Genomic DNA, 26,852 nt, shown 5'->3' with positions numbered 1-26,852 from the left:
ATCCTAGCAGTTGCGTCACTACTAAACACGTGGGTCACCAGCAATGTGCAGTGTTATTTGATCGAGGGCGCAGCGTTACAGTCGCCCCCAGAAGCCGCAGCTCATCTCCTAGTCTCACAGCCGTCCACCAGGTGTTAGTACAAGTGTCGCCTCACTGGGCAGTGCAGATGTGTCCATTTTAGCTTGCAGACGATGACGTGTAGCAATTTATGAGCTAACGCAAGTCGAATGTTTTACCGTGTGTATCTGCTAGATACTGCCTCTCATATGGTGGAGAGGCTCACTCCTTCTTGTGTCTCGTTCTCTGCACACGAGTTGCCCCTGGCATCGATATAGCACGGGTTATCGAGTCGACATGTTTGCTTGTTACGATGACGGAAGCTGAAGAAATGTGTGTGGAACTTCACTGCATCGGCTGCTCGCCCTTCAGCGTCCCTGTGTCTTATCAGACGAAGGTGACTGTGAAATTGGCAACGAGGCAGAAGTGAACGAAGACATGCAAATGGCAACCTTCGACGTCAGCCGAAATAGCTCAGTTGGGAGAGCGTTAGACTGAAGATCTAAAGGTCCCTGGTTCGATCCCGGGTTTCGGCAGGTACTCGTTTTGATGCGACGCCAATGGAATTACTCTGCGTGTGTGATAATGCAACTACCGCTGACAACAAAAATGACTCTCTCCTGTAGCTGTTCTGGTTGTCAATTGCATGCCATAAGAGGAACTTACTAGACAACTAACACCCTTAGAAGCAAAAGAATTAAAAATATCCTACCGACTGCATTCCTTTTTCTGTGTCAGGTGGTGAAGAACGTCTTCAACGGAACCGTGAAATGAGCGAAAGCGTGGGAAACATTGCATTCGAAATGCTTGTGAATTTTCCAATTGCCCAGTGAGTGTCGACAAAACACGTAAATTCTCTGCTCCAACGTATGAGACGTAACAACTGGTACAATTTGTTGTTGCATCGTGTGTCAGCAGTCTTCGATAGTGTGTTACGGGCTTAGCGCGATAAGTTTGTAGACAGCATTTAGGCGACGTTTTATTAGTAACGGCCCCATGCAGCGATTGCACAACAGTAAAGGACATGAGTCAATGTATAGTTGTGCATCGTGGGAGGTTTTGCAGCCTTGTGTGAGCCCGGATAGCTCAGTCGGTAGAGCATTAGGCTTTTAACCTAAGGGTCCAGGGTTCAAGTCCCTGTCCGGGCGGAAATTTTAATACTTTGGTAGCGATTCGTCTGGTAGCGGTGGAAACGCTACGGAAAATAATGCAGCTACGCCGTTTTCTGACACCACAGTGTTTTAAACGGTAGCAGTTGCATGTGTCGAGAGAACACCGCGCTAACGGCAGTCGTGGCCGAGTGGTTAAGGCGTCTGACTCGAAATCAGATTCCCTCTGGGAGCGTAGGTTCGAATCCTACCGGCTGCGTGCGATTTTGCGTAAAGAGGAGCAAACGTTTTCGCACACATGTGACATGCGTGGGCGAATGCGGGTGCAACCAGTGATGCCATTCTCAACAAGACGAAAATTTACGTTTTAAGAATACTGAGTTTTCGCGACGACAGCTACTTACTGTGCCTTTCGGTTCACCTCGCACTGACGCTGGGACTGCAGAAAGCCGTCGCTGAGATGGTGAGTACACAGATGTGCTCGAAAGTGTTGGACAGAGCGGACATTTCATTTTCTTTTTAAGAATCGCAATTTCAATCATTCGAGTGCGGCAAAAGCAGTGGTGCAGCGTTTTTTTTTTCTTTTCTTAAGATCTCGCAGCTGCTTGGAGGTATGTCCATCGTTTTAAGACGACAGAAAACTAGCGTCAGCGGTGCGTCAGTGGGAAGTCGGTGAAGTCGCCATTGGAGCCATAAGTCAGTAATTACGACATGCGAAACACTCGCACACCACGCAGCTGTACGATAATGCTCGTGCGTGGGCCCGCATAGCTGAGTCGGTAGAGCGTTAGGTTTTCAACCAAAGGGTCCTGGGCTCAAGTCCCTGTCTGGGCGAAAATTAGTACACTTTCGTAACGGCTAATGGAAACCCTACAGCAAAGAGTGAGGCCACGCCGTTTTCTGCCATCAGATTGCTTCTAAAGATGGCGGCTTCACTTGTCGGGAGTCGCTTCCGCCACCGGCAGTCGTGGCCGAGTGGTTAAGGCGTCTGACTTGAAATCAGATTCCCTCTGGGAGCGTAGGTTCGAGTCCTGCCGACTGCGAAAATTTTCTCGCTCTCAAAAGGCGGACGTTGAGCTGCATCCTAGCAGTTGCGTCACTACTAAACACGTGGGTCACCAGCAATGTGCAGTGTTATTTGATCGAGGGCGCAGCGTTACAGTCGCCCCCAGAAGCCGCAGCTCATCTCCTAGTCTCACAGCCGTCCACCAGGTGTTAGTACAAGTGTCGCCTCACTGGGCAGTGCAGATGTGTCCATTTTAGCTTGCAGACGATGACGTGTAGCAATTTATGAGCTAACGCAAGTCGAATGTTTTACCGTGTGTATCTGCTAGATACTGCCTCTCATATGGTGGAGAGGCTCACTCCTTCTTGTGTCTCGTTCTCTGCACACGAGTTGCCCCTGGCATCGATATAGCACGGGTTATCGAGTCGACATGTTTGCTTGTTACGATGACGGAAGCTGAAGAAATGTGTGTGGAACTTCACTGCATCGGCTGCTCGCCCTTCAGCGTCCCTGTGTCTTATCAGACGAAGGTGACTGTGAAATTGGCAACGAGGCAGAAGTGAACGAAGACATGCAAATGGCAACCTTCGACGTCAGCCGAAATAGCTCAGTTGGGAGAGCGTTAGACTGAAGATCTAAAGGTCCCTGGTTCGATCCCGGGTTTCGGCAGGTACTCGTTTTGATGCGACGCCAATGGAATTACTCTGCGTGTGTGATAATGCAACTACCGCTGACAACAAAAATGACTCTCTCCTGTAGCTGTTCTGGTTGTCAATTGCATGCCATAAGAGGAACTTACTAGACAACTAACACCCTTAGAAGCAAAAGAATTAAAAATATCCTACCGACTGCATTCCTTTTTCTGTGTCAGGTGGTGAAGAACGTCTTCAACGGAACCGTGAAATGAGCGAAAGCGTGGGAAACATTGCATTCGAAATGCTTGTGAATTTTCCAATTGCCCAGTGAGTGTCGACAAAACACGTAAATTCTCTGCTCCAACGTATGAGACGTAACAACTGGTACAATTTGTTGTTGCATCGTGTGTCAGCAGTCTTCGATAGTGTGTTACGGGCTTAGCGCGATAAGTTTGTAGACAGCATTTAGGCGACGTTTTATTAGTAACGGCCCCATGCAGCGATTGCACAACAGTAAAGGACATGAGTCAATGTATAGTTGTGCATCGTGGGAGGTTTTGCAGCCTTGTGTGAGCCCGGATAGCTCAGTCGGTAGAGCATTAGGCTTTTAACCTAAGGGTCCAGGGTTCAAGTCCCTGTCCGGGCGGAAATTTTAATACTTTGGTAGCGATTCGTCTGGTAGCGGTGGAAACGCTACGGAAAATAATGCAGCTACGCCGTTTTCTGACACCACAGTGTTTTAAACGGTAGCAGTTGCATGTGTCGAGAGAACACCGCGCTAACGGCAGTCGTGGCCGAGTGGTTAAGGCGTCTGACTCGAAATCAGATTCCCTCTGGGAGCGTAGGTTCGAATCCTACCGGCTGCGTGCGATTTTGCGTAAAGAGGAGCAAACGTTTTCGCACACATGTGACATGCGTGGGCGAATGCGGGTGCAACCAGTGATGCCATTCTCAACAAGACGAAAATTTACGTTTTAAGAATACTGAGTTTTCGCGACGACAGCTACTTACTGTGCCTTTCGGTTCACCTCGCACTGACGCTGGGACTGCAGAAAGCCGTCGCTGAGATGGTGAGTACACAGATGTGCTCGAAAGTGTTGGACAGAGCGGACATTTCATTTTCTTTTTAAGAATCGCAATTTCAATCATTCGAGTGCGGCAAAAGCAGTGGTGCAGCGTTTTTTTTTTTTCTTTTCTTAAGATCTCGCAGCTGCTTGGAGGTATGTCCATCGTTTTAAGACGACAGAAAACTAGCGTCAGCGGTGCGTCAGTGGGAAGTCGGTGAAGTCGCCATTGGAGCCATAAGTCAGTAATTACGACATGCGAAACACTCGCACACCACGCAGCTGTACGATAATGCTCGTGCGTGGGCCCGCATAGCTGAGTCGGTAGAGCGTTAGGTTTTCAACCAAAGGGTCCTGGGCTCAAGTCCCTGTCTGGGCGAAAATTAGTACACTTTCGTAACGGCTAATGGAAACCCTACAGCAAAGAGTGAGGCCACGCCGTTTTCTGCCATCAGATTGCTTCTAAAGATGGCGGCTTCACTTGTCGGGAGTCGCTTCCGCCACCGGCAGTCGTGGCCGAGTGGTTAAGGCGTCTGACTTGAAATCAGATTCCCTCTGGGAGCGTAGGTTCGAGTCCTGCCGACTGCGAAAATTTTCTCGCTCTCAAAAGGCGGACGTTGAGCTGCATCCTAGCAGTTGCGTCACTACTAAACACGTGGGTCACCAGCAATGTGCAGTGTTATTTGATCGAGGGCGCAGCGTTACAGTCGCCCCCAGAAGCCGCAGCTCATCTCCTAGTCTCACAGCCGTCCACCAGGTGTTAGTACAAGTGTCGCCTCACTGGGCAGTGCAGATGTGTCCATTTTAGCTTGCAGACGATGACGTGTAGCAATTTATGAGCTAACGCAAGTCGAATGTTTTACCGTGTGTATCTGCTAGATACTGCCTCTCATATGGTGGAGAGGCTCACTCCTTCTTGTGTCTCGTTCTCTGCACACGAGTTGCCCCTGGCATCGATATAGCACGGGTTATCGAGTCGACATGTTTGCTTGTTACGATGACGGAAGCTGAAGAAATGTGTGTGGAACTTCACTGCATCGGCTGCTCGCCCTTCAGCGTCCCTGTGTCTTATCAGACGAAGGTGACTGTGAAATTGGCAACGAGGCAGAAGTGAACGAAGACATGCAAATGGCAACCTTCGACGTCAGCCGAAATAGCTCAGTTGGGAGAGCGTTAGACTGAAGATCTAAAGGTCCCTGGTTCGATCCCGGGTTTCGGCAGGTACTCGTTTTGATGCGACGCCAATGGAATTACTCTGCGTGTGTGATAATGCAACTACCGCTGACAACAAAAATGACTCTCTCCTGTAGCTGTTCTGGTTGTCAATTGCATGCCATAAGAGGAACTTACTAGACAACTAACACCCTTAGAAGCAAAAGAATTAAAAATATCCTACCGACTGCATTCCTTTTTCTGTGTCAGGTGGTGAAGAACGTCTTCAACGGAACCGTGAAATGAGCGAAAGCGTGGGAAACATTGCATTCGAAATGCTTGTGAATTTTCCAATTGCCCAGTGAGTGTCGACAAAACACGTAAATTCTCTGCTCCAACGTATGAGACGTAACAACTGGTACAATTTGTTGTTGCATCGTGTGTCAGCAGTCTTCGATAGTGTGTTACGGGCTTAGCGCGATAAGTTTGTAGACAGCATTTAGGCGACGTTTTATTAGTAACGGCCCCATGCAGCGATTGCACAACAGTAAAGGACATGAGTCAATGTATAGTTGTGCATCGTGGGAGGTTTTGCAGCCTTGTGTGAGCCGGATAGCTCAGTCGGTAGAGCATTAGGCTTTTAACCTAAGGGTCCAGGGTTCAAGTCCCTGTCCGGGCGGAAATTTTAATACTTTGGTAGCGATTCGTCTGGTAGCGGTGGAAACGCTACGGAAAATAATGCAGCTACGCCGTTTTCTGACACCACAGTGTTTTAAACGGTAGCAGTTGCATGTGTCGAGAGAACACCGCGCTAACGGCAGTCGTGGCCGAGTGGTTAAGGCGTCTGACTCGAAATCAGATTCCCTCTGGGAGCGTAGGTTCGAATCCTACCGGCTGCGTGCGATTTTGCGTAAAGAGGAGCAAACGTTTTCGCACACATGTGACATGCGTGGGCGAATGCGGGTGCAACCAGTGATGCCATTCTCAACAAGACGAAAATTTACGTTTTAAGAATACTGAGTTTTCGCGACGACAGCTACTTACTGTGCCTTTCGGTTCACCTCGCACTGACGCTGGGACTGCAGAAAGCCCGTCGCTGAGATGGTGAGTACACAGATGTGCTCGAAAGTGTTGGACAGAGCGGACATTTCATTTTCTTTTTAAGAATCGCAATTTCAATCATTCGAGTGCGGCAAAAGCAGTGGTGCAGCGTTTTTTTTTTCTTTTCTTAAGATCTCGCAGCTGCTTGGAGGTATGTCCATCGTTTTAAGACGACAGAAAACTAGCGTCAGCGGTGCGTCAGTGGGAAGTCGGTGAAGTCGCCATTGGAGCCATAAGTCAGTAATTACGACATGCGAAACACTCGCACACCACGCAGCTGTACGATAATGCTCGTGCGTGGGCCCGCATAGCTGAGTCGGTAGAGCGTTAGGTTTTCAACCAAAGGGTCCTGGGCTCAAGTCCCTGTCTGGGCGAAAATTAGTACACTTTCGTAACGGCTAATGGAAACCCTACAGCAAAGAGTGAGGCCACGCCGTTTTCTGCCATCAGATTGCTTCTAAAGATGGCGGCTTCACTTGTCGGGAGTCGCTTCCGCCACGGCAGTCGTGGCCGAGTGGTTAAGGCGTCTGACTTGAAATCAGATTCCCTCTGGGAGCGTAGGTTCGAGTCCTGCCGACTGCGAAAATTTTCTCGCTCTCAAAAGGCGGACGTTGAGCTGCATCCTAGCAGTTGCGTCACTACTAAACACGTGGGTCACCAGCAATGTGCAGTGTTATTTGATCGAGGGCGCAGCGTTACAGTCGCCCCCAGAAGCCGCAGCTCATCTCCTAGTCTCACAGCCGTCCACCAGGTGTTAGTACAAGTGTCGCCTCACTGGGCAGTGCAGATGTGTCCATTTTAGCTTGCAGACGATGACGTGTAGCAATTTATGAGCTAACGCAAGTCGAATGTTTTACCGTGTGTATCTGCTAGATACTGCCTCTCATATGGTGGAGAGGCTCACTCCTTCTTGTGTCTCGTTCTCTGCACACGAGTTGCCCCTGGCATCGATATAGCACGGGTTATCGAGTCGACATGTTTGCTTGTTACGATGACGGAAGCTGAAGAAATGTGTGTGGAACTTCACTGCATCGGCTGCTCGCCCTTCAGCGTCCCTGTGTCTTATCAGACGAAGGTGACTGTGAAATTGGCAACGAGGCAGAAGTGAACGAAGACATGCAAATGGCAACCTTCGACGTCAGCCGAAATAGCTCAGTTGGGAGAGCGTTAGACTGAAGATCTAAAGGTCCCTGGTTCGATCCCGGGTTTCGGCAGGTACTCGTTTTGATGCGACGCCAATGGAATTACTCTGCGTGTGTGATAATGCAACTACCGCTGACAACAAAAATGACTCTCTCCTGTAGCTGTTCTGGTTGTCAATTGCATGCCATAAGAGGAACTTACTAGACAACTAACACCCTTAGAAGCAAAAGAATTAAAAATATCCTACCGACTGCATTCCTTTTTCTGTGTCAGGTGGTGAAGAACGTCTTCAACGGAACCGTGAAATGAGCGAAAGCGTGGGAAACATTGCATTCGAAATGCTTGTGAATTTTCCAATTGCCCAGTGAGTGTCGACAAAACACGTAAATTCTCTGCTCCAACGTATGAGACGTAACAACTGGTACAATTTGTTGTTGCATCGTGTGTCAGCAGTCTTCGATAGTGTGTTACGGGCTTAGCGCGATAAGTTTGTAGACAGCATTTAGGCGACGTTTTATTAGTAACGGCCCCATGCAGCGATTGCACAACAGTAAAGGACATGAGTCAATGTATAGTTGTGCATCGTGGGAGGTTTTGCAGCCTTGTGTGAGCCCGGATAGCTCAGTCGGTAGAGCATTAGGCTTTTAACCTAAGGGTCCAGGGTTCAAGTCCCTGTCCGGGCGGAAATTTTAATACTTTGGTAGCGATTCGTCTGGTAGCGGTGGAAACGCTACGGAAAATAATGCAGCTACGCCGTTTTCTGACACCACAGTGTTTTAAACGGTAGCAGTTGCATGTGTCGAGAGAACACCGCGCTAACGGCAGTCGTGGCCGAGTGGTTAAGGCGTCTGACTCGAAATCAGATTCCCTCTGGGAGCGTAGGTTCGAATCCTACCGGCTGCGTGCGATTTTGCGTAAAGAGGAGCAAACGTTTTCGCACACATGTGACATGCGTGGGCGAATGCGGGTGCAACCAGTGATGCCATTCTCAACAAGACGAAAATTTACGTTTTAAGAATACTGAGTTTTCGCGACGACAGCTACTTACTGTGCCTTTCGGTTCACCTCGCACTGACGCTGGGACTGCAGAAAGCCGTCGCTGAGATGGTGAGTACACAGATGTGCTCGAAAGTGTTGGACAGAGCGGACATTTCATTTTCTTTTTAAGAATCGCAATTTCAATCATTCGAGTGCGGCAAAAGCAGTGGTGCAGCGTTTTTTTTTTTTCTTTTCTTAAGATCTCGCAGCTGCTTGGAGGTATGTCCATCGTTTTAAGACGACAGAAAACTAGCGTCAGCGGTGCGTCAGTGGGAAGTCGGTGAAGTCGCCATTGGAGCCATAAGTCAGTAATTACGACATGCGAAACACTCGCACACCACGCAGCTGTACGATAATGCTCGTGCGTGGGCCCGCATAGCTGAGTCGGTAGAGCGTTAGGTTTTCAACCAAAGGGTCCTGGGCTCAAGTCCCTGTCTGGGCGAAAATTAGTACACTTTCGTAACGGCTAATGGAAACCCTACAGCAAAGAGTGAGGCCACGCCGTTTTCTGCCATCAGATTGCTTCTAAAGATGGCGGCTTCACTTGTCGGGAGTCGCTTCCGCCACCGGCAGTCGTGGCCGAGTGGTTAAGGCGTCTGACTTGAAATCAGATTCCCTCTGGGAGCGTAGGTTCGAGTCCTGCCGACTGCGAAAATTTTCTCGCTCTCAAAAGGCGGACGTTGAGCTGCATCCTAGCAGTTGCGTCACTACTAAACACGTGGGTCACCAGCAATGTGCAGTGTTATTTGATCGAGGGCGCAGCGTTACAGTCGCCCCCAGAAGCCGCAGCTCATCTCCTAGTCTCACAGCCGTCCACCAGGTGTTAGTACAAGTGTCGCCTCACTGGGCAGTGCAGATGTGTCCATTTTAGCTTGCAGACGATGACGTGTAGCAATTTATGAGCTAACGCAAGTCGAATGTTTTACCGTGTGTATCTGCTAGATACTGCCTCTCATATGGTGGAGAGGCTCACTCCTTCTTGTGTCTCGTTCTCTGCACACGAGTTGCCCCTGGCATCGATATAGCACGGGTTATCGAGTCGACATGTTTGCTTGTTACGATGACGGAAGCTGAAGAAATGTGTGTGGAACTTCACTGCATCGGCTGCTCGCCCTTCAGCGTCCCTGTGTCTTATCAGACGAAGGTGACTGTGAAATTGGCAACGAGGCAGAAGTGAACGAAGACATGCAAATGGCAACCTTCGACGTCAGCCGAAATAGCTCAGTTGGGAGAGCGTTAGACTGAAGATCTAAAGGTCCCTGGTTCGATCCCGGGTTTCGGCAGGTACTCGTTTTGATGCGACGCCAATGGAATTACTCTGCGTGTGTGATAATGCAACTACCGCTGACAACAAAAATGACTCTCTCCTGTAGCTGTTCTGGTTGTCAATTGCATGCCATAAGAGGAACTTACTAGACAACTAACACCCTTAGAAGCAAAAGAATTAAAAATATCCTACCGACTGCATTCCTTTTTCTGTGTCAGGTGGTGAAGAACGTCTTCAACGGAACCGTGAAATGAGCGAAAGCGTGGGAAACATTGCATTCGAAATGCTTGTGAATTTTCCAATTGCCCAGTGAGTGTCGACAAAACACGTAAATTCTCTGCTCCAACGTATGAGACGTAACAACTGGTACAATTTGTTGTTGCATCGTGTGTCAGCAGTCTTCGATAGTGTGTTACGGGCTTAGCGCGATAAGTTTGTAGACAGCATTTAGGCGACGTTTTATTAGTAACGGCCCCATGCAGCGATTGCACAACAGTAAAGGACATGAGTCAATGTATAGTTGTGCATCGTGGGAGGTTTTGCAGCCTTGTGTGAGCCCGGATAGCTCAGTCGGTAGAGCATTAGGCTTTTAACCTAAGGGTCCAGGGTTCAAGTCCCTGTCCGGGCGGAAATTTTAATACTTTGGTAGCGATTCGTCTGGTAGCGGTGGAAACGCTACGGAAAATAATGCAGCTACGCCGTTTTCTGACACCACAGTGTTTTAAACGGTAGCAGTTGCATGTGTCGAGAGAACACCGCGCTAACGGCAGTCGTGGCCGAGTGGTTAAGGCGTCTGACTCGAAATCAGATTCCCTCTGGGAGCGTAGGTTCGAATCCTACCGGCTGCGTGCGATTTTGCGTAAAGAGGAGCAAACGTTTTCGCACACATGTGACATGCGTGGGCGAATGCGGGTGCAACCAGTGATGCCATTCTCAACAAGACGAAAATTTACGTTTTAAGAATACTGAGTTTTCGCGACGACAGCTACTTACTGTGCCTTTCGGTTCACCTCGCACTGACGCTGGGACTGCAGAAAGCCGTCGCTGAGATGGTGAGTACACAGATGTGCTCGAAAGTGTTGGACAGAGCGGACATTTCATTTTCTTTTTAAGAATCGCAATTTCAATCATTCGAGTGCGGCAAAAGCAGTGGTGCAGCGTTTTTTTTTTTCTTTTCTTAAGATCTCGCAGCTGCTTGGAGGTATGTCCATCGTTTTAAGACGACAGAAAACTAGCGTCAGCGGTGCGTCAGTGGGAAGTCGGTGAAGTCGCCATTGGAGCCATAAGTCAGTAATTACGACATGCGAAACACTCGCACACCACGCAGCTGTACGATAATGCTCGTGCGTGGGCCCGCATAGCTGAGTCGGTAGAGCGTTAGGTTTTCAACCAAAGGGTCCTGGGCTCAAGTCCCTGTCTGGGCGAAAATTAGTACACTTTCGTAACGGCTAATGGAAACCCTACAGCAAAGAGTGAGGCCACGCCGTTTTCTGCCATCAGATTGCTTCTAAAGATGGCGGCTTCACTTGTCGGGAGTCGCTTCCGCCACCGGCAGTCGTGGCCGAGTGGTTAAGGCGTCTGACTTGAAATCAGATTCCCTCTGGGAGCGTAGGTTCGAGTCCTGCCGACTGCGAAAATTTTCTCGCTCTCAAAAGGCGGACGTTGAGCTGCATCCTAGCAGTTGCGTCACTACTAAACACGTGGGTCACCAGCAATGTGCAGTGTTATTTGATCGAGGGCGCAGCGTTACAGTCGCCCCCAGAAGCCGCAGCTCATCTCCTAGTCTCACAGCCGTCCACCAGGTGTTAGTACAAGTGTCGCCTCACTGGGCAGTGCAGATGTGTCCATTTTAGCTTGCAGACGATGACGTGTAGCAATTTATGAGCTAACGCAAGTCGAATGTTTTACCGTGTGTATCTGCTAGATACTGCCTCTCATATGGTGGAGAGGCTCACTCCTTCTTGTGTCTCGTTCTCTGCACACGAGTTGCCCCTGGCATCGATATAGCACGGGTTATCGAGTCGACATGTTTGCTTGTTACGATGACGGAAGCTGAAGAAATGTGTGTGGAACTTCACTGCATCGGCTGCTCGCCCTTCAGCGTCCCTGTGTCTTATCAGACGAAGGTGACTGTGAAATTGGCAACGAGGCAGAAGTGAACGAAGACATGCAAATGGCAACCTTCGACGTCAGCCGAAATAGCTCAGTTGGGAGAGCGTTAGACTGAAGATCTAAAGGTCCCTGGTTCGATCCCGGGTTTCGGCAGGTACTCGTTTTGATGCGACGCCAATGGAATTACTCTGCGTGTGTGATAATGCAACTACCGCTGACAACAAAAATGACTCTCTCCTGTAGCTGTTCTGGTTGTCAATTGCATGCCATAAGAGGAACTTACTAGACAACTAACACCCTTAGAAGCAAAAGAATTAAAAATATCCTACCGACTGCATTCCTTTTTCTGTGTCAGGTGGTGAAGAACGTCTTCAACGGAACCGTGAAATGAGCGAAAGCGTGGGAAACATTGCATTCGAAATGCTTGTGAATTTTCCAATTGCCCAGTGAGTGTCGACAAAACACGTAAATTCTCTGCTCCAACGTATGAGACGTAACAACTGGTACAATTTGTTGTTGCATCGTGTGTCAGCAGTCTTCGATAGTGTGTTACGGGCTTAGCGCGATAAGTTTGTAGACAGCATTTAGGCGACGTTTTATTAGTAACGGCCCCATGCAGCGATTGCACAACAGTAAAGGACATGAGTCAATGTATAGTTGTGCATCGTGGGAGGTTTTGCAGCCTTGTGTGAGCCCGGATAGCTCAGTCGGTAGAGCATTAGGCTTTTAACCTAAGGGTCCAGGGTTCAAGTCCCTGTCCGGGCGGAAATTTTAATACTTTGGTAGCGATTCGTCTGGTAGCGGTGGAAACGCTACGGAAAATAATGCAGCTACGCCGTTTTCTGACACCACAGTGTTTTAAACGGTAGCAGTTGCATGTGTCGAGAGAACACCGCGCTAACGGCAGTCGTGGCCGAGTGGTTAAGGCGTCTGACTCGAAATCAGATTCCCTCTGGGAGCGTAGGTTCGAATCCTACCGGCTGCGTGCGATTTTGCGTAAAGAGGAGCAAACGTTTTCGCACACATGTGACATGCGTGGGCGAATGCGGGTGCAACCAGTGATGCCATTCTCAACAAGACGAAAATTTACGTTTTAAGAATACTGAGTTTTCGCGACGACAGCTACTTACTGTGCCTTTCGGTTCACCTCGCACTGACGCTGGGACTGCAGAAAGCCGTCGCTGAGATGGTGAGTACACAGATGTGCTCGAAAGTGTTGGACAGAGCGGACATTTCATTTTCTTTTTAAGAATCGCAATTTCAATCATTCGAGTGCGGCAAAAGCAGTGGTGCAGCGTTTTTTTTTTTCTTTTCTTAAGATCTCGCAGCTGCTTGGAGGTATGTCCATCGTTTTAAGACGACAGAAAACTAGCGTCAGCGGTGCGTCAGTGGGAAGTCGGTGAAGTCGCCATTGGAGCCATAAGTCAGTAATTACGACATGCGAAACACTCGCACACCACGCAGCTGTACGATAATGCTCGTGCGTGGGCCCGCATAGCTGAGTCGGTAGAGCGTTAGGTTTTCAACCAAAGGGTCCTGGGCTCAAGTCCCTGTCTGGGCGAAAATTAGTACACTTTCGTAACGGCTAATGGAAACCCTACAGCAAAGAGTGAGGCCACGCCGTTTTCTGCCATCAGATTGCTTCTAAAGATGGCGGCTTCACTTGTCGGGAGTCGCTTCCGCCACCGGCAGTCGTGGCCGAGTGGTTAAGGCGTCTGACTTGAAATCAGATTCCCTCTGGGAGCGTAGGTTCGAGTCCTGCCGACTGCGAAAATTTTCTCGCTCTCAAAAGGCGGACGTTGAGCTGCATCCTAGCAGTTGCGTCACTACTAAACACGTGGGTCACCAGCAATGTGCAGTGTTATTTGATCGAGGGCGCAGCGTTACAGTCGCCCCCAGAAGCCGCAGCTCATCTCCTAGTCTCACAGCCGTCCACCAGGTGTTAGTACAAGTGTCGCCTCACTGGGCAGTGCAGATGTGTCCATTTTAGCTTGCAGACGATGACGTGTAGCAATTTATGAGCTAACGCAAGTCGAATGTTTTACCGTGTGTATCTGCTAGATACTGCCTCTCATATGGTGGAGAGGCTCACTCCTTCTTGTGTCTCGTTCTCTGCACACGAGTTGCCCCTGGCATCGATATAGCACGGGTTATCGAGTCGACATGTTTGCTTGTTACGATGACGGAAGCTGAAGAAATGTGTGTGGAACTTCACTGCATCGGCTGCTCGCCCTTCAGCGTCCCTGTGTCTTATCAGACGAAGGTGACTGTGAAATTGGCAACGAGGCAGAAGTGAACGAAGACATGCAAATGGCAACCTTCGACGTCAGCCGAAATAGCTCAGTTGGGAGAGCGTTAGACTGAAGATCTAAAGGTCCCTGGTTCGATCCCGGGTTTCGGCAGGTACTCGTTTTGATGCGACGCCAATGGAATTACTCTGCGTGTGTGATAATGCAACTACCGCTGACAACAAAAATGACTCTCTCCTGTAGCTGTTCTGGTTGTCAATTGCATGCCATAAGAGGAACTTACTAGACAACTAACACCCTTAGAAGCAAAAGAATTAAAAATATCCTACCGACTGCATTCCTTTTTCTGTGTCAGGTGGTGAAGAACGTCTTCAACGGAACCGTGAAATGAGCGAAAGCGTGGGAAACATTGCATTCGAAATGCTTGTGAATTTTCCAATTGCCCAGTGAGTGTCGACAAAACACGTAAATTCTCTGCTCCAACGTATGAGACGTAACAACTGGTACAATTTGTTGTTGCATCGTGTGTCAGCAGTCTTCGATAGTGTGTTACGGGCTTAGCGCGATAAGTTTGTAGACAGCATTTAGGCGACGTTTTATTAGTAACGGCCCCATGCAGCGATTGCACAACAGTAAAGGACATGAGTCAATGTATAGTTGTGCATCGTGGGAGGTTTTGCAGCCTTGTGTGAGCCCGGATAGCTCAGTCGGTAGAGCATTAGGCTTTTAACCTAAGGGTCCAGGGTTCAAGTCCCTGTCCGGGCGGAAATTTTAATACTTTGGTAGCGATTCGTCTGGTAGCGGTGGAAACGCTACGGAAAATAATGCAGCTACGCCGTTTTCTGACACCACAGTGTTTTAAACGGTAGCAGTTGCATGTGTCGAGAGAACACCGCGCTAACGGCAGTCGTGGCCGAGTGGTTAAGGCGTCTGACTCGAAATCAGATTCCCTCTGGGAGCGTAGGTTCGAATCCTACCGGCTGCGTGCGATTTTGCGTAAAGAGGAGCAAACGTTTTCGCACACATGTGACATGCGTGGGCGAATGCGGGTGCAACCAGTGATGCCATTCTCAACAAGACGAAAATTTACGTTTTAAGAATACTGAGTTTTCGCGACGACAGCTACTTACTGTGCCTTTCGGTTCACCTCGCACTGACGCTGGGACTGCAGAAAGCCGTCGCTGAGATGGTGAGTACACAGATGTGCTCGAAAGTGTTGGACAGAGCGGACATTTCATTTTCTTTTTAAGAATCGCAATTTCAATCATTCGAGTGCGGCAAAAGCAGTGGTGCAGCGTTTTTTTTTTCTTTTCTTAAGATCTCGCAGCTGCTTGGAGGTATGTCCATCGTTTTAAGACGACAGAAAACTAGCGTCAGCGGTGCGTCAGTGGGAAGTCGGTGAAGTCGCCATTGGAGCCATAAGTCAGTAATTACGACATGCGAAACACTCGCACACCACGCAGCTGTACGATAATGCTCGTGCGTGGGCCCGCATAGCTGAGTCGGTAGAGCGTTAGGTTTTCAACCAAAGGGTCCTGGGCTCAAGTCCCTGTCTGGGCGAAAATTAGTACACTTTCGTAACGGCTAATGGAAACCCTACAGCAAAGAGTGAGGCCACGCCGTTTTCTGCCATCAGATTGCTTCTAAAGATGGCGGCTTCACTTGTCGGGAGTCGCTTCCGCCACCGGCAGTCGTGGCCGAGTGGTTAAGGCGTCTGACTTGAAATCAGATTCCCTCTGGGAGCGTAGGTTCGAGTCCTGCCGACTGCGAAAATTTTCTCGCTCTCAAAAGGCGGACGTTGAGCTGCATCCTAGCAGTTGCGTCACTACTAAACACGTGGGTCACCAGCAATGTGCAGTGTTATTTGATCGAGGGCGCAGCGTTACAGTCGCCCCCAGAAGCCGCAGCTCATCTCCTAGTCTCACAGCCGTCCACCAGGTGTTAGTACAAGTGTCGCCTCACTGGGCAGTGCAGATGTGTCCATTTTAGCTTGCAGACGATGACGTGTAGCAATTTATGAGCTAACGCAAGTCGAATGTTTTACCGTGTGTATCTGCTAGATACTGCCTCTCATATGGTGGAGAGGCTCACTCCTTCTTGTGTCTCGTTCTCTGCACACGAGTTGCCCCTGGCATCGATATAGCACGGGTTATCGAGTCGACATGTTTGCTTGTTACGATGACGGAAGCTGAAGAAATGTGTGTGGAACTTCACTGCATCGGCTGCTCGCCCTTCAGCGTCCCTGTGTCTTATCAGACGAAGGTGACTGTGAAATTGGCAACGAGGCAGAAGTGAACGAAGACATGCAAATGGCAACCTTCGACGTCAGCCGAAATAGCTCAGTTGGGAGAGCGTTAGACTGAAGATCTAAAGGTCCCTGGTTCGATCCCGGGTTTCGGCAGGTACTCGTTTTGATGCGACGCCAATGGAATTACTCTGCGTGTGTGATAATGCAACTACCGCTGACAACAAAAATGACTCTCTCCTGTAGCTGTTCTGGTTGTCAATTGCATGCCATAAGAGGAACTTACTAGACAACTAACACCCTTAGAAGCAAAAGAATTAAAAATATCCTACCGACTGCATTCCTTTTTCTGTGTCAGGTGGTGAAGAACGTCTTCAACGGAACCGTGAAATGAGCGAAAGCGTGGGAAACATTGCATTCGAAATGCTTGTGAATTTTCCAATTGCCCAGTGAGTGTCGACAAAACACGTAAATTCTCTGCTCCAACGTATGAGACGTAACAACTGGTACAATTTGTTGTTGCATCGTGTGTCAGCAGTCTTCGATAGTGTGTTACGGGCTTAGCGCGATAAGTTTGTAGACAGCATTTAGGCGACGTTTTATTAGTAACGGCCCCATGCAGCGATTGCACAACAGTAAAGGACATGAGTCAATGTATAGTTGTGCATCGTGGGAGGTTTTGCAGCCTTGTGTGAGCCCGGATAGCTCAGTCGGTAGAGCATTAGGCTTTTAACCTAAGGGTCCAGGGTTCAAGTCCCTGTCCGGGCGGAAATTTTAATACTTTGGTAGCGATTCGTCTGGTAGCGGTGGAAACGCTACGGAAAATAATGCAGCTACGCCGTTTTCTGACACCACAGTGTTTTAAACGGTAGCAGTTGCATGTGTCGAGAGAACACCGCGCTAACGGCAGTCGTGGCCGAGTGGTTAAGGCGTCTGACTCGAAATCAGATTCCCTCTGGGAGCGTAGGTTCGAATCCTACCGGCTGCGTGCGATTTTGCGTAAAGAGGAGCAAACGTTTTCGCACACATGTGACATGCGTGGGCGAATGCGGGTGCAACCAGTGATGCCATTCTCAACAAGACGAAAATTTACGTTTTAAGAATACTGAGTTTTCGCGACGACAGCTACTTACTGTGCCTTTCGGTTCACCTCGCACTGACGCTGGGACTGCAGAAAGCCGTCGCTGAGATGGTGAGTACACAGATGTGCTCGAAAGTGTTGGACAGAGCGGACATTTCATTTTCTTTTTAAGAATCGCAATTTCAATCATTCGAGTGCGGCAAAAGCAGTGGTGCAGCGTTTTTTTTTTTCTTTTCTTAAGATCTCGCAGCTGCTTGGAGGTATGTCCATCGTTTTAAGACGACAGAAAACTAGCGTCAGCGGTGCGTCAGTGGGAAGTCGGTGAAGTCGCCATTGGAGCCATAAGTCAGTAATTACGACATGCGAAACACTCGCACACCACGCAGCTGTACGATAATGCTCGTGCGTGGGCCCGCATAGCTGAGTCGGTAGAGCGTTAGGTTTTCAACCAAAGGGTCCTGGGCTCAAGTCCCTGTCTGGGCGAAAATTAGTACACTTTCGTAACGGCTAATGGAAACCCTACAGCAAAGAGTGAGGCCACGCCGTTTTCTGCCATCAGATTGCTTCTAAAGATGGCGGCTTCACTTGTCGGGAGTCGCTTCCGCCACCGGCAGTCGTGGCCGAGTGGTTAAGGCGTCTGACTTGAAATCAGATTCCCTCTGGGAGCGTAGGTTCGAGTCCTGCCGACTGCGAAAATTTTCTCGCTCTCAAAAGGCGGACGTTGAGCTGCATCCTAGCAGTTGCGTCACTACTAAACACGTGGGTCACCAGCAATGTGCAGTGTTATTTGATCGAGGGCGCAGCGTTACAGTCGCCCCCAGAAGCCGCAGCTCATCTCCTAGTCTCACAGCCGTCCACCAGGTGTTAGTACAAGTGTCGCCTCACTGGGCAGTGCAGATGTGTCCATTTTAGCTTGCAGACGATGACGTGTAGCAATTTATGAGCTAACGCAAGTCGAATGTTTTACCGTGTGTATCTGCTAGATACTGCCTCTCATATGGTGGAGAGGCTCACTCCTTCTTGTGTCTCGTTCTCTGCACACGAGTTGCCCCTGGCATCGATATAGCACGGGTTATCGAGTCGACATGTTTGCTTGTTACGATGACGGAAGCTGAAGAAATGTGTGTGGAACTTCACTGCATCGGCTGCTCGCCCTTCAGCGTCCCTGTGTCTTATCAGACGAAGGTGACTGTGAAATTGGCAACGAGGCAGAAGTGAACGAAGACATGCAAATGGCAACCTTCGACGTCAGCCGAAATAGCTCAGTTGGGAGAGCGTTAGACTGAAGATCTAAAGGTCCCTGGTTCGATCCCGGGTTTCGGCAGGTACTCGTTTTGATGCGACGCCAATGGAATTACTCTGCGTGTGTGATAATGCAACTACCGCTGACAACAAAAATGACTCTCTCCTGTAGCTGTTCTGGTTGTCAATTGCATGCCATAAGAGGAACTTACTAGACAACTAACTCCCTTAGAAGCAAAAGAATTAAAAATATCCTACCGACTGCATTCCTTTTTCTGTGTCAGGTGGTGAAGAACGTCTTCAACGGAACCGTGAAATGAGCGAAAGCGTGGGAAACATTGCATTCGAAATGCTTGTGAATTTTCCAATTGCCCAGTGAGTGTCGACAAAACACGTAAATTCTCTGCTCCAACGTATGAGACGTAACAACTGGTACAATTTGTTGTTGCATCGTGTGTCAGCAGTCTTCGATAGTGTGTTACGGGCTTAGCGCGATAAGTTTGTAGACAGCATTTAGGCGACGTTTTATTAGTAACGGCCCCATGCAGCGATTGCACAACAGTAAAGGACATGAGTCAATGTATAGTTGTGCATCGTGGGAGGTTTTGCAGCCTTGTGTGAGCCCGGATAGCTCAGTCGGTAGAGCATTAGGCTTTTAACCTAAGGGTCCAGGGTTCAAGTCCCTGTCCGGGCGGAAATTTTAATACTTTGGTAGCGATTCGTCTGGTAGCGGTGGAAACGCTACGGAAAATAATGCAGCTACGCCGTTTTCTGACACCACAGTGTTTTAAACGGTAGCAGTTGCATGTGTCGAGAGAACACCGCGCTAACGGCAGTCGTGGCCGAGTGGTTAAGGCGTCTGACTCGAAATCAGATTCCCTCTGGGAGCGTAGGTTCGAATCCTACCGGCTGCGTGCGATTTTGCGTAAAGAGGAGCAAACGTTTTCGCACACATGTGACATGCGTGGGCGAATGCGGGTGCAACCAGTGATGCCATTCTCAACAAGACGAAAATTTACGTTTTAAGAATACTGAGTTTTCGCGACGACAGCTACTTACTGTGCCTTTCGGTTCACCTCGCACTGACGCTGGGACTGCAGAAAGCCGTCGCTGAGATGGTGAGTACACAGATGTGCTCGAAAGTGTTGGACAGAGCGGACATTTCATTTTCTTTTTAAGAATCGCAATTTCAATCATTCGAGTGCGGCAAAAGCAGTGGTGCAGCGTTTTTTTTTCTTTTCTTAAGATCTCGCAGCTGCTTGGAGGTATGTCCATCGTTTTAAGACGACAGAAAACTTGCAACAGACCGGTGATGCTGTATTCTAACCTATCACCTCGGACTACAAGTCCATAAAAAAAAAAAAAAAAAAAAAATGTAACATATCACCCCGGACTACAAGTCCATTTAAAAAAAAAAAAAAAAGCGTCAGCGGTGCGTCAGTGGGAAGTCGGTGAAGTCGCCATTGGAGCCATAAGTCAGTAATTACGACATGCGAAACACTCGCACACCACGCAGCTGTACGATAATGCTCGTGCGTGGGCCCGCATAGCTGAGTCGGTAGAGCGTTAGGTTTTCAACCAAAGGGTCCTGGGCTCAAGTCCCTGTCTGGGCGAAAATTAGTACACTTTCGTAACGGCTAATGGAAACCCTACAGCAAAGAGTGAGGCCACGCCGTTTTCTGCCATCAGATTGCTTCTAAAGATGGCGGCTTCACTTGTCGGGAGTCGCTTCCGCCACCGGCAGTCGTGGCCGAGTGGTTAAGGCGTCTGACTTGAAATCAGATTCCCTCTGGGAGCGTAGGTTCGAGTCCTGCCGACTGCGAAAATTTTCTCGCTCTCAAAAGGCGGACGTTGAGCTGCATCCTAGCAGTTGCGTCACTACTAAACACGTGGGTCACCAGCAATGTGCAGTGTTATTTGATCGAGGGCGCAGCGTTACAGTCGCCCCCAGAAGCCGCAGCTCATCTCCTAGTCTCACAGCCGTCCACCAGGTGTTAGTACAAGTGTCGCCTCACTGGGCAGTGCAGATGTGTCCATTTTAGCTTGCAGACGATGACGTGTAGCAATTTATGAGCTAACGCAAGTCGAATGTTTTACCGTGTGTATCTGCTAGATACTGCCTCTCATATGGTGGAGAGGCTCACTCCTTCTTGTGTCTCGTTCTCTGCACACGAGTTGCCCCTGGCATCGATATAGCACGGGTTATCGAGTCGACATGTTTGCTTGTTACGATGACGGAAGCTGAAGAAATGTGTGTGGAACTTCACTGCATCGGCTGCTCGCCCTTCAGCGTCCCTGTGTCTTATCAGACGAAGGTGACTGTGAAATTGGCAACGAGGCAGAAGTGAACGAAGACATGCAAATGGCAACCTTCGACGTCAGCCGAAATAGCTCAGTTGGGAGAGCGTTAGACTGAAGATCTAAAGGTCCCTGGTTCGATCCCGGGTTTCGGCAGGTACTCGTTTTGATGCGACGCCAATGGAATTACTCTGCGTGTGTGATAATGCAACTACCGCTGACAACAAAAATGACTCTCTCCTGTAGCTGTTCTGGTTGTCAATTGCATGCCATAAGAGGAACTTACTAGACAACTAACTCCCTTAGAAGCAAAAGAATTAAAAATATCCTACCGACTGCATTCCTTTTTCTGTGTCAGGTGGTGAAGAACGTCTTCAACGGAACCGTGAAATGAGCGAAAGCGTGGGAAACATTGCATTCGAAATGCTTGTGAATTTTCCAATTGCCCAGTGAGTGTCGACAAAACACGTAAATTCTCTGCTCCAACGTATGAGACGTAACAACTGGTACAATTTGTTGTTGCATCGTGTGTCAGCAGTCTTCGATAGTGTGTTACGGGCTTAGCGCGATAAGTTTGTAGACAGCATTTAGGCGACGTTTTATTAGTAACGGCCCCATGCAGCGATTGCACAACAGTAAAGGACATGAGTCAATGTATAGTTGTGCATCGTGGGAGGTTTTGCAGCCTTGTGTGAGCCCGGATAGCTCAGTCGGTAGAGCATTAGGCTTTTAACCTAAGGGTCCAGGGTTCAAGTCCCTGTCCGGGCGGAAATTTTAATACTTTGGTAGCGATTCGTCTGGTAGCGGTGGAAACGCTACGGAAAATAATGCAGCTACGCCGTTTTCTGACACCACAGTGTTTTAAACGGTAGCAGTTGCATGTGTCGAGAGAACACCGCGCTAACGGCAGTCGTGGCCGAGTGGTTAAGGCGTCTGACTCGAAATCAGATTCCCTCTGGGAGCGTAGGTTCGAATCCTACCGGCTGCGTGCGATTTTGCGTAAAGAGGAGCAAACGTTTTCGCACACATGTGACATGCGTGGGCGAATGCGGGTGCAACCAGTGATGCCATTCTCAACAAGACGAAAATTTACGTTTTAAGAATACTGAGTTTTCGCGACGACAGCTACTTACTGTGCCTTTCGGTTCACCTCGCACTGACGCTGGGACTGCAGAAAGCCGTCGCTGAGATGGTGAGTACACAGATGTGCTCGAAAGTGTTGGACAGAGCGGACATTTCATTTTCTTTTTAAGAATCGCAATTTCAATCATTCGAGTGCGGCAAAAGCAGTGGTGCAGCGTTTTTTTTTCTTTTCTTAAGATCTCGCAGCTGCTTGGAGGTATGTCCATCGTTTTAAGACGACAGAAAACTTGCAACAGACCGGTGATGCTGTATTCTAACCTATCACCTCGGACTACAAGTCCATAAAAAAAAAAAAAAAAAAAAAAAAATGTAACATATCACCCCGGACTACAAGTCCATTTAAAAAAAAAAAAAAAGCGTCAGCGGTGCGTCAGTGGGAAGTCGGTGAAGTCGCCATTGGAGCCATAAGTCAGTAATTACGACATGCGAAACACTCGCACACCACGCAGCTGTACGATAATGCTCGTGCGTGGGCCCGCATAGCTGAGTCGGTAGAGCGTTAGGTTTTCAACCAAAGGGTCCTGGGCTCAAGTCCCTGTCTGGGCGAAAATTAGTACACTTTCGTAACGGCTAATGGAAACCCTACAGCAAAGAGTGAGGCCACGCCGTTTTCTGCCATCAGATTGCTTCTAAAGATGGCGGCTTCACTTGTCGGGAGTCGCTTCCGCCACCGGCAGTCGTGGCCGAGTGGTTAAGGCGTCTGACTTGAAATCAGATTCCCTCTGGGAGCGTAGGTTCGAGTCCTGCCGACTGCGAAAATTTTCTCGCTCTCAAAAGGCGGACGTTGAGCTGCATCCTAGCAGTTGCGTCACTACTAAACACGTGGGTCACCAGCAATGTGCAGTGTTATTTGATCGAGGGCGCAGCGTTACAGTCGCCCCCAGAAGCCGCAGCTCATCTCCTAGTCTCACAGCCGTCCACCAGGTGTTAGTACAAGTGTCGCCTCACTGGGCAGTGCAGATGTGTCCATTTTAGCTTGCAGACGATGACGTGTAGCAATTTATGAGCTAACGCAAGTCGAATGTTTTACCGTGTGTATCTGCTAGATACTGCCTCTCATATGGTGGAGAGGCTCACTCCTTCTTGTGTCTCGTTCTCTGCACACGAGTTGCCCCTGGCATCGATATAGCACGGGTTATCGAGTCGACATGTTTGCTTGTTACGATGACGGAAGCTGAAGAAATGTGTGTGGAACTTCACTGCATCGGCTGCTCGCCCTTCAGCGTCCCTGTGTCTTATCAGACGAAGGTGACTGTGAAATTGGCAACGAGGCAGAAGTGAACGAAGACATGCAAATGGCAACCTTCGACGTCAGCCGAAATAGCTCAGTTGGGAGAGCGTTAGACTGAAGATCTAAAGGTCCCTGGTTCGATCCCGGGTTTCGGCAGGTACTCGTTTTGATGCGACGCCAATGGAATTACTCTGCGTGTGTGATAATGCAACTACCGCTGACAACAAAAATGACTCTCTCCTGTAGCTGTTCTGGTTGTCAATTGCATGCCATAAGAGGAACTTACTAGACAACTAACTCCCTTAGAAGCAAAAGAATTAAAAATATCCTACCGACTGCATTCCTTTTTCTGTGTCAGGTGGTGAAGAACGTCTTCAACGGAACCGTGAAATGAGCGAAAGCGTGGGAAACATTGCATTCGAAATGCTTGTGAATTTTCCAATTGCCCAGTGAGTGTCGACAAAACACGTAAATTCTCTGCTCCAACGTATGAGACGTAACAACTGGTACAATTTGTTGTTGCATCGTGTGTCAGCAGTCTTCGATAGTGTGTTACGGGCTTAGCGCGATAAGTTTGTAGACAGCATTTAGGCGACGTTTTATTAGTAACGGCCCCATGCAGCGATTGCACAACAGTAAAGGACATGAGTCAATGTATAGTTGTGCATCGTGGGAGGTTTTGCAGCCTTGTGTGAGCCCGGATAGCTCAGTCGGTAGAGCATTAGGCTTTTAACCTAAGGGTCCAGGGTTCAAGTCCCTGTCCGGGCGGAAATTTTAATACTTTGGTAGCGATTCGTCTGGTAGCGGTGGAAACGCTACGGAAAATAATGCAGCTACGCCGTTTTCTGACACCACAGTGTTTTAAACGGTAGCAGTTGCATGTGTCGAGAGAACACCGCGCTAACGGCAGTCGTGGCCGAGTGGTTAAGGCGTCTGACTCGAAATCAGATTCCCTCTGGGAGCGTAGGTACGAATCCTACCGGCTGCGTGCGATTTTGCGTAAAGAGGAGCAAACGTTTTCGCACACATGTGACATGCGTGGGCGAATGCGGGTGCAACCAGTGATGCCATTCTCAACAAGACGAAAATTTACGTTTTAAGAATACTGAGTTTTCGCGACGACAGCTACTTACTGTGCCTTTCGGTTCACCTCGCACTGACGCTGGGACTGCAGAAAGCCGTCGCTGAGATGGTGAGTACACAGATGTGCTCGAAAGTGTTGGACAGAGCGGACATTTCATTTTCTTTTTAAGAATCGCAATTTCAATCATTCGAGTGCGGCAAAAGCAGTGGTGCAGCGTTTTTTTTTTCTTTTCTTAAGATCTCGCAGCTGCTTGGAGGTATGTCCATCGTTTTAAGACGACAGAAAACTTGTAACATATCACCCCGGACTACAAGTCCATTTAAAAAAAAAAAAAAAAGCGTCAGCGGGAAGTCGGTGAAGTCGCCATTGGAGCCATAAGTCAGTAATTACGACATGCGAAACACTCGCACACCACGCAGCTGTACGATAATGCTCGTGCGTGGGCCCGCATAGCTGAGTCGGTAGAGCGTTAGGTTTTCAACCAAAGGGTCCTGGGCTCAAGTCCCTGTCTGGGCGAAAATTAGTACACTTTCGTAACGGCTAATGGAAACCCTACAGCAAAGAGTGAGGCCACGCCGTTTTCTGCCATCAGATTGCTTCTAAAGATGGCGGCTTCACTTGTCGGGAGTCGCTTCCGCCACCGGCAGTCGTGGCCGAGTGGTTAAGGCGTCTGACTTGAAATCAGATTCCCTCTGGGAGCGTAGGTTCGAGTCCTGCCGACTGCGAAAATTTTCTCGCTCTCAAAAGGCGGACGTTGAGCTGCATCCTAGCAGTTGCGTCACTACTAAACACGTGGGTCACCAGCAATGTGCAGTGTTATTTGATCGAGGGCGCAGCGTTACAGTCGCCCCCAGAAGCCGCAGCTCATCTCCTAGTCTCACAGCCGTCCACCAGGTGTTAGTACAAGTGTCGCCTCACTGGGCAGTGCAGATGTGTCCATTTTAGCTTGCAGACGATGACGTGTAGCAATTTATGAGCTAACGCAAGTCGAATGTTTTACCGTGTGTATCTGCTAGATACTGCCTCTCATATGGTGGAGAGGCTCACTCCTTCTTGTGTCTCGTTCTCTGCACACGAGTTGCCCCTGGCATCGATATAGCACGTGTTTTCTAGCGTCAGCGTGGCGTCACGTCAAGTCAGCGAATTCAATATCACACGAATCGAGTCGACATGTTTGCTTGTTACGATGACGGAAGCTGAAGAAATGTGTGTGGAACTTCACTGCATCGGCTGCTCGCCCTTCAGCGTCCCTATGTCTTATCAGACGAAGGTGACTGTGAAATTGGCAACGAGGCACAAATTAACGAACACATGCAAATGGCAACGTTCGACGTCAGCCGAAATAGCTCAGTTGGGAGAGCGTTAGACTGAAGATCTAAAGGTCCCTGGTTCGATCCCGGGTTTCGGCAGGTATTCGTTTTCATGCGACGCCAATGGAATTACTCTGCGTTTGTGATAATGCAACTACCGCTGACAACAAAACTGACCCTCTCCTGTAGCTGTTCTGGTTGTCTATTGCATGCCATAAGAAGAACTTACTAGACAACTAACTCCCTTAGAAGCAAAAGAATTAAAAATATCCTACCGACTGCATTCCTTTTTCTGTGTCAGGTGGTGAAGAACGTCTTCAACGGAACCGTGAAATGAGCGAAAGCGTGGGAAACATTGCATTCGAAATGCTTGTGAATTTTCCAATTGCCCAGTGAGTGTCGACAAAACACGTAAATTCTCTGCTCCAACGTATGAGACGTAACAACTGGTACAATTTGTTGTTGCATCGTGTGTCAGCAGTCTTCGATAGTGTGTTACGGGCTTTGCGCGATAAGTTTGTAGACAGCATTTAGGCGACGTTTTATTAGTAACGGCCCCATGCAGCGATTGCACAACAGTAAAGGACATGAGTCAATGTATAGTTGTGCATCGTGGGAGGTTTTGCAGCCTTGTGTGAGCCCGGATAGCTCAGTCGGTAGAGCGTTAGGCTTTTAACCTAAGGGTCCAGGGTTCAAGTCCCTGTCCGGGCGGAAATTTTAATACTTTGGTAGCGATTCGTCTGGTAGCGGTGGAAACGCTACGGAAAATAATGCAGCTACGCCGTTTTCTGACACCACAGTGTTTTAAACGGTAGCAGTTGCATGTGTCGAGAGAACACCGCGCTAACGGCAGTCGTGGCCGAGTGGTTAAGGCGTCTGACTCGAAATCAGATTCCCTCTGGGAGCGTAGGTTCGAATCCTACCGGCTGCGTGCGATTTTGCGTAAAGAGGAGCAAACGTTTTCGCACACATGTGACATGCGTGGGCGAATGCGGGTGCAACCAGTGATGCCATTCTCAACAAGACGAAAATTTACGTTTTAAGAATACTGAGTTTTCGCGACGACAGCTACTTACTGTGCCTTTCGGTTCACCTCGCACTGACGCTGGGACTGCAGAAAGCCGTCGCTGAGATGGTGAGTACACAGATGTGCTCGAAAGTGTTGGACAGAGCGGACATTTCATTTTCTTTTTAAGAATCGCAATTTCAATCATTCGAGTGCGGCAAAAGCAGTGGTGCAGCGTTTTTTTTTTCTTTTCTTAAGATCTCGCAGCTGCTTGGAGG

The 26,852-nt window shown here is 48.9% G+C and overlaps 47 non-coding genes across 47 annotated transcripts; all 47 read left to right on the top strand.

Annotated features, from left to right (window-relative positions):
* The first annotated feature begins 521 nt into the window (after window positions 1-521).
* Trnaf-gaa (transfer RNA phenylalanine (anticodon GAA)) lies at window positions 522-594 on the top strand. Its single transcript has one exon. It is a non-coding gene; the product is annotated as a tRNA-Phe (tRNA).
* Window positions 595-1,133: 539 nt separating this feature from the next.
* On the top strand, window positions 1,134-1,206 carry Trnak-uuu (transfer RNA lysine (anticodon UUU)). Its single transcript has one exon. It is a non-coding gene; the product is annotated as a tRNA-Lys (tRNA).
* Window positions 1,207-1,344: 138 nt separating this feature from the next.
* Window positions 1,345-1,426, top strand: Trnas-cga (transfer RNA serine (anticodon CGA)). The gene has a single exon. It is a non-coding gene; the product is annotated as a tRNA-Ser (tRNA).
* Window positions 1,427-2,128: 702 nt separating this feature from the next.
* On the top strand, window positions 2,129-2,210 carry Trnas-uga (transfer RNA serine (anticodon UGA)). The gene has a single exon. It is a non-coding gene; the product is annotated as a tRNA-Ser (tRNA).
* A 559-nt stretch (window positions 2,211-2,769) lies between these two features.
* Trnaf-gaa (transfer RNA phenylalanine (anticodon GAA)) lies at window positions 2,770-2,842 on the top strand. Its single transcript has one exon. It is a non-coding gene; the product is annotated as a tRNA-Phe (tRNA).
* Window positions 2,843-3,381: 539 nt separating this feature from the next.
* Window positions 3,382-3,454, top strand: Trnak-uuu (transfer RNA lysine (anticodon UUU)). The gene has a single exon. It is a non-coding gene; the product is annotated as a tRNA-Lys (tRNA).
* Window positions 3,455-3,592: 138 nt separating this feature from the next.
* Window positions 3,593-3,674, top strand: Trnas-cga (transfer RNA serine (anticodon CGA)). The gene has a single exon. It is a non-coding gene; the product is annotated as a tRNA-Ser (tRNA).
* A 704-nt stretch (window positions 3,675-4,378) lies between these two features.
* Window positions 4,379-4,460, top strand: Trnas-uga (transfer RNA serine (anticodon UGA)). The gene has a single exon. It is a non-coding gene; the product is annotated as a tRNA-Ser (tRNA).
* Window positions 4,461-5,019: 559 nt separating this feature from the next.
* Trnaf-gaa (transfer RNA phenylalanine (anticodon GAA)) lies at window positions 5,020-5,092 on the top strand. Its single transcript has one exon. It is a non-coding gene; the product is annotated as a tRNA-Phe (tRNA).
* Window positions 5,093-5,630: 538 nt separating this feature from the next.
* On the top strand, window positions 5,631-5,703 carry Trnak-uuu (transfer RNA lysine (anticodon UUU)). Its single transcript has one exon. It is a non-coding gene; the product is annotated as a tRNA-Lys (tRNA).
* A 138-nt stretch (window positions 5,704-5,841) lies between these two features.
* Trnas-cga (transfer RNA serine (anticodon CGA)) lies at window positions 5,842-5,923 on the top strand. Its single transcript has one exon. It is a non-coding gene; the product is annotated as a tRNA-Ser (tRNA).
* Window positions 5,924-6,625: 702 nt separating this feature from the next.
* On the top strand, window positions 6,626-6,707 carry Trnas-uga (transfer RNA serine (anticodon UGA)). Its single transcript has one exon. It is a non-coding gene; the product is annotated as a tRNA-Ser (tRNA).
* Window positions 6,708-7,266: 559 nt separating this feature from the next.
* Trnaf-gaa (transfer RNA phenylalanine (anticodon GAA)) lies at window positions 7,267-7,339 on the top strand. The gene has a single exon. It is a non-coding gene; the product is annotated as a tRNA-Phe (tRNA).
* A 539-nt stretch (window positions 7,340-7,878) lies between these two features.
* Trnak-uuu (transfer RNA lysine (anticodon UUU)) lies at window positions 7,879-7,951 on the top strand. Its single transcript has one exon. It is a non-coding gene; the product is annotated as a tRNA-Lys (tRNA).
* Window positions 7,952-8,089: 138 nt separating this feature from the next.
* On the top strand, window positions 8,090-8,171 carry Trnas-cga (transfer RNA serine (anticodon CGA)). The gene has a single exon. It is a non-coding gene; the product is annotated as a tRNA-Ser (tRNA).
* Window positions 8,172-8,875: 704 nt separating this feature from the next.
* Window positions 8,876-8,957, top strand: Trnas-uga (transfer RNA serine (anticodon UGA)). The gene has a single exon. It is a non-coding gene; the product is annotated as a tRNA-Ser (tRNA).
* A 559-nt stretch (window positions 8,958-9,516) lies between these two features.
* Window positions 9,517-9,589, top strand: Trnaf-gaa (transfer RNA phenylalanine (anticodon GAA)). Its single transcript has one exon. It is a non-coding gene; the product is annotated as a tRNA-Phe (tRNA).
* Window positions 9,590-10,128: 539 nt separating this feature from the next.
* Trnak-uuu (transfer RNA lysine (anticodon UUU)) lies at window positions 10,129-10,201 on the top strand. The gene has a single exon. It is a non-coding gene; the product is annotated as a tRNA-Lys (tRNA).
* Window positions 10,202-10,339: 138 nt separating this feature from the next.
* Window positions 10,340-10,421, top strand: Trnas-cga (transfer RNA serine (anticodon CGA)). Its single transcript has one exon. It is a non-coding gene; the product is annotated as a tRNA-Ser (tRNA).
* Window positions 10,422-11,124: 703 nt separating this feature from the next.
* Trnas-uga (transfer RNA serine (anticodon UGA)) lies at window positions 11,125-11,206 on the top strand. Its single transcript has one exon. It is a non-coding gene; the product is annotated as a tRNA-Ser (tRNA).
* A 559-nt stretch (window positions 11,207-11,765) lies between these two features.
* On the top strand, window positions 11,766-11,838 carry Trnaf-gaa (transfer RNA phenylalanine (anticodon GAA)). Its single transcript has one exon. It is a non-coding gene; the product is annotated as a tRNA-Phe (tRNA).
* Window positions 11,839-12,377: 539 nt separating this feature from the next.
* Window positions 12,378-12,450, top strand: Trnak-uuu (transfer RNA lysine (anticodon UUU)). Its single transcript has one exon. It is a non-coding gene; the product is annotated as a tRNA-Lys (tRNA).
* A 138-nt stretch (window positions 12,451-12,588) lies between these two features.
* On the top strand, window positions 12,589-12,670 carry Trnas-cga (transfer RNA serine (anticodon CGA)). The gene has a single exon. It is a non-coding gene; the product is annotated as a tRNA-Ser (tRNA).
* A 703-nt stretch (window positions 12,671-13,373) lies between these two features.
* Trnas-uga (transfer RNA serine (anticodon UGA)) lies at window positions 13,374-13,455 on the top strand. Its single transcript has one exon. It is a non-coding gene; the product is annotated as a tRNA-Ser (tRNA).
* A 559-nt stretch (window positions 13,456-14,014) lies between these two features.
* Window positions 14,015-14,087, top strand: Trnaf-gaa (transfer RNA phenylalanine (anticodon GAA)). Its single transcript has one exon. It is a non-coding gene; the product is annotated as a tRNA-Phe (tRNA).
* A 539-nt stretch (window positions 14,088-14,626) lies between these two features.
* On the top strand, window positions 14,627-14,699 carry Trnak-uuu (transfer RNA lysine (anticodon UUU)). Its single transcript has one exon. It is a non-coding gene; the product is annotated as a tRNA-Lys (tRNA).
* Window positions 14,700-14,837: 138 nt separating this feature from the next.
* Window positions 14,838-14,919, top strand: Trnas-cga (transfer RNA serine (anticodon CGA)). The gene has a single exon. It is a non-coding gene; the product is annotated as a tRNA-Ser (tRNA).
* A 702-nt stretch (window positions 14,920-15,621) lies between these two features.
* Trnas-uga (transfer RNA serine (anticodon UGA)) lies at window positions 15,622-15,703 on the top strand. Its single transcript has one exon. It is a non-coding gene; the product is annotated as a tRNA-Ser (tRNA).
* Window positions 15,704-16,262: 559 nt separating this feature from the next.
* Trnaf-gaa (transfer RNA phenylalanine (anticodon GAA)) lies at window positions 16,263-16,335 on the top strand. The gene has a single exon. It is a non-coding gene; the product is annotated as a tRNA-Phe (tRNA).
* Window positions 16,336-16,874: 539 nt separating this feature from the next.
* Trnak-uuu (transfer RNA lysine (anticodon UUU)) lies at window positions 16,875-16,947 on the top strand. Its single transcript has one exon. It is a non-coding gene; the product is annotated as a tRNA-Lys (tRNA).
* A 138-nt stretch (window positions 16,948-17,085) lies between these two features.
* On the top strand, window positions 17,086-17,167 carry Trnas-cga (transfer RNA serine (anticodon CGA)). Its single transcript has one exon. It is a non-coding gene; the product is annotated as a tRNA-Ser (tRNA).
* Window positions 17,168-17,870: 703 nt separating this feature from the next.
* On the top strand, window positions 17,871-17,952 carry Trnas-uga (transfer RNA serine (anticodon UGA)). Its single transcript has one exon. It is a non-coding gene; the product is annotated as a tRNA-Ser (tRNA).
* A 559-nt stretch (window positions 17,953-18,511) lies between these two features.
* Window positions 18,512-18,584, top strand: Trnaf-gaa (transfer RNA phenylalanine (anticodon GAA)). The gene has a single exon. It is a non-coding gene; the product is annotated as a tRNA-Phe (tRNA).
* Window positions 18,585-19,123: 539 nt separating this feature from the next.
* Trnak-uuu (transfer RNA lysine (anticodon UUU)) lies at window positions 19,124-19,196 on the top strand. The gene has a single exon. It is a non-coding gene; the product is annotated as a tRNA-Lys (tRNA).
* A 138-nt stretch (window positions 19,197-19,334) lies between these two features.
* Window positions 19,335-19,416, top strand: Trnas-cga (transfer RNA serine (anticodon CGA)). Its single transcript has one exon. It is a non-coding gene; the product is annotated as a tRNA-Ser (tRNA).
* Window positions 19,417-20,242: 826 nt separating this feature from the next.
* Trnas-uga (transfer RNA serine (anticodon UGA)) lies at window positions 20,243-20,324 on the top strand. Its single transcript has one exon. It is a non-coding gene; the product is annotated as a tRNA-Ser (tRNA).
* A 559-nt stretch (window positions 20,325-20,883) lies between these two features.
* Trnaf-gaa (transfer RNA phenylalanine (anticodon GAA)) lies at window positions 20,884-20,956 on the top strand. Its single transcript has one exon. It is a non-coding gene; the product is annotated as a tRNA-Phe (tRNA).
* A 539-nt stretch (window positions 20,957-21,495) lies between these two features.
* Trnak-uuu (transfer RNA lysine (anticodon UUU)) lies at window positions 21,496-21,568 on the top strand. Its single transcript has one exon. It is a non-coding gene; the product is annotated as a tRNA-Lys (tRNA).
* A 138-nt stretch (window positions 21,569-21,706) lies between these two features.
* Window positions 21,707-21,788, top strand: Trnas-cga (transfer RNA serine (anticodon CGA)). The gene has a single exon. It is a non-coding gene; the product is annotated as a tRNA-Ser (tRNA).
* Window positions 21,789-22,616: 828 nt separating this feature from the next.
* On the top strand, window positions 22,617-22,698 carry Trnas-uga (transfer RNA serine (anticodon UGA)). The gene has a single exon. It is a non-coding gene; the product is annotated as a tRNA-Ser (tRNA).
* Window positions 22,699-23,257: 559 nt separating this feature from the next.
* Trnaf-gaa (transfer RNA phenylalanine (anticodon GAA)) lies at window positions 23,258-23,330 on the top strand. The gene has a single exon. It is a non-coding gene; the product is annotated as a tRNA-Phe (tRNA).
* A 539-nt stretch (window positions 23,331-23,869) lies between these two features.
* Window positions 23,870-23,942, top strand: Trnak-uuu (transfer RNA lysine (anticodon UUU)). The gene has a single exon. It is a non-coding gene; the product is annotated as a tRNA-Lys (tRNA).
* A 138-nt stretch (window positions 23,943-24,080) lies between these two features.
* On the top strand, window positions 24,081-24,162 carry Trnas-cga (transfer RNA serine (anticodon CGA)). The gene has a single exon. It is a non-coding gene; the product is annotated as a tRNA-Ser (tRNA).
* Window positions 24,163-24,901: 739 nt separating this feature from the next.
* On the top strand, window positions 24,902-24,983 carry Trnas-uga (transfer RNA serine (anticodon UGA)). Its single transcript has one exon. It is a non-coding gene; the product is annotated as a tRNA-Ser (tRNA).
* Window positions 24,984-25,594: 611 nt separating this feature from the next.
* On the top strand, window positions 25,595-25,667 carry Trnaf-gaa (transfer RNA phenylalanine (anticodon GAA)). Its single transcript has one exon. It is a non-coding gene; the product is annotated as a tRNA-Phe (tRNA).
* A 539-nt stretch (window positions 25,668-26,206) lies between these two features.
* Trnak-uuu (transfer RNA lysine (anticodon UUU)) lies at window positions 26,207-26,279 on the top strand. Its single transcript has one exon. It is a non-coding gene; the product is annotated as a tRNA-Lys (tRNA).
* A 138-nt stretch (window positions 26,280-26,417) lies between these two features.
* Trnas-cga (transfer RNA serine (anticodon CGA)) lies at window positions 26,418-26,499 on the top strand. Its single transcript has one exon. It is a non-coding gene; the product is annotated as a tRNA-Ser (tRNA).
* Window positions 26,500-26,852: the final 353 nt, after the last annotated feature.

This window comes from Schistocerca cancellata, chromosome 3 (genome assembly GCF_023864275.1).
Source record: "Schistocerca cancellata isolate TAMUIC-IGC-003103 chromosome 3, iqSchCanc2.1, whole genome shotgun sequence".
Taxonomy (NCBI): Eukaryota; Metazoa; Arthropoda; class Insecta; order Orthoptera; family Acrididae; genus Schistocerca; species Schistocerca cancellata.
This window is presented reverse-complemented; position numbering and strand designations above follow the sequence as displayed.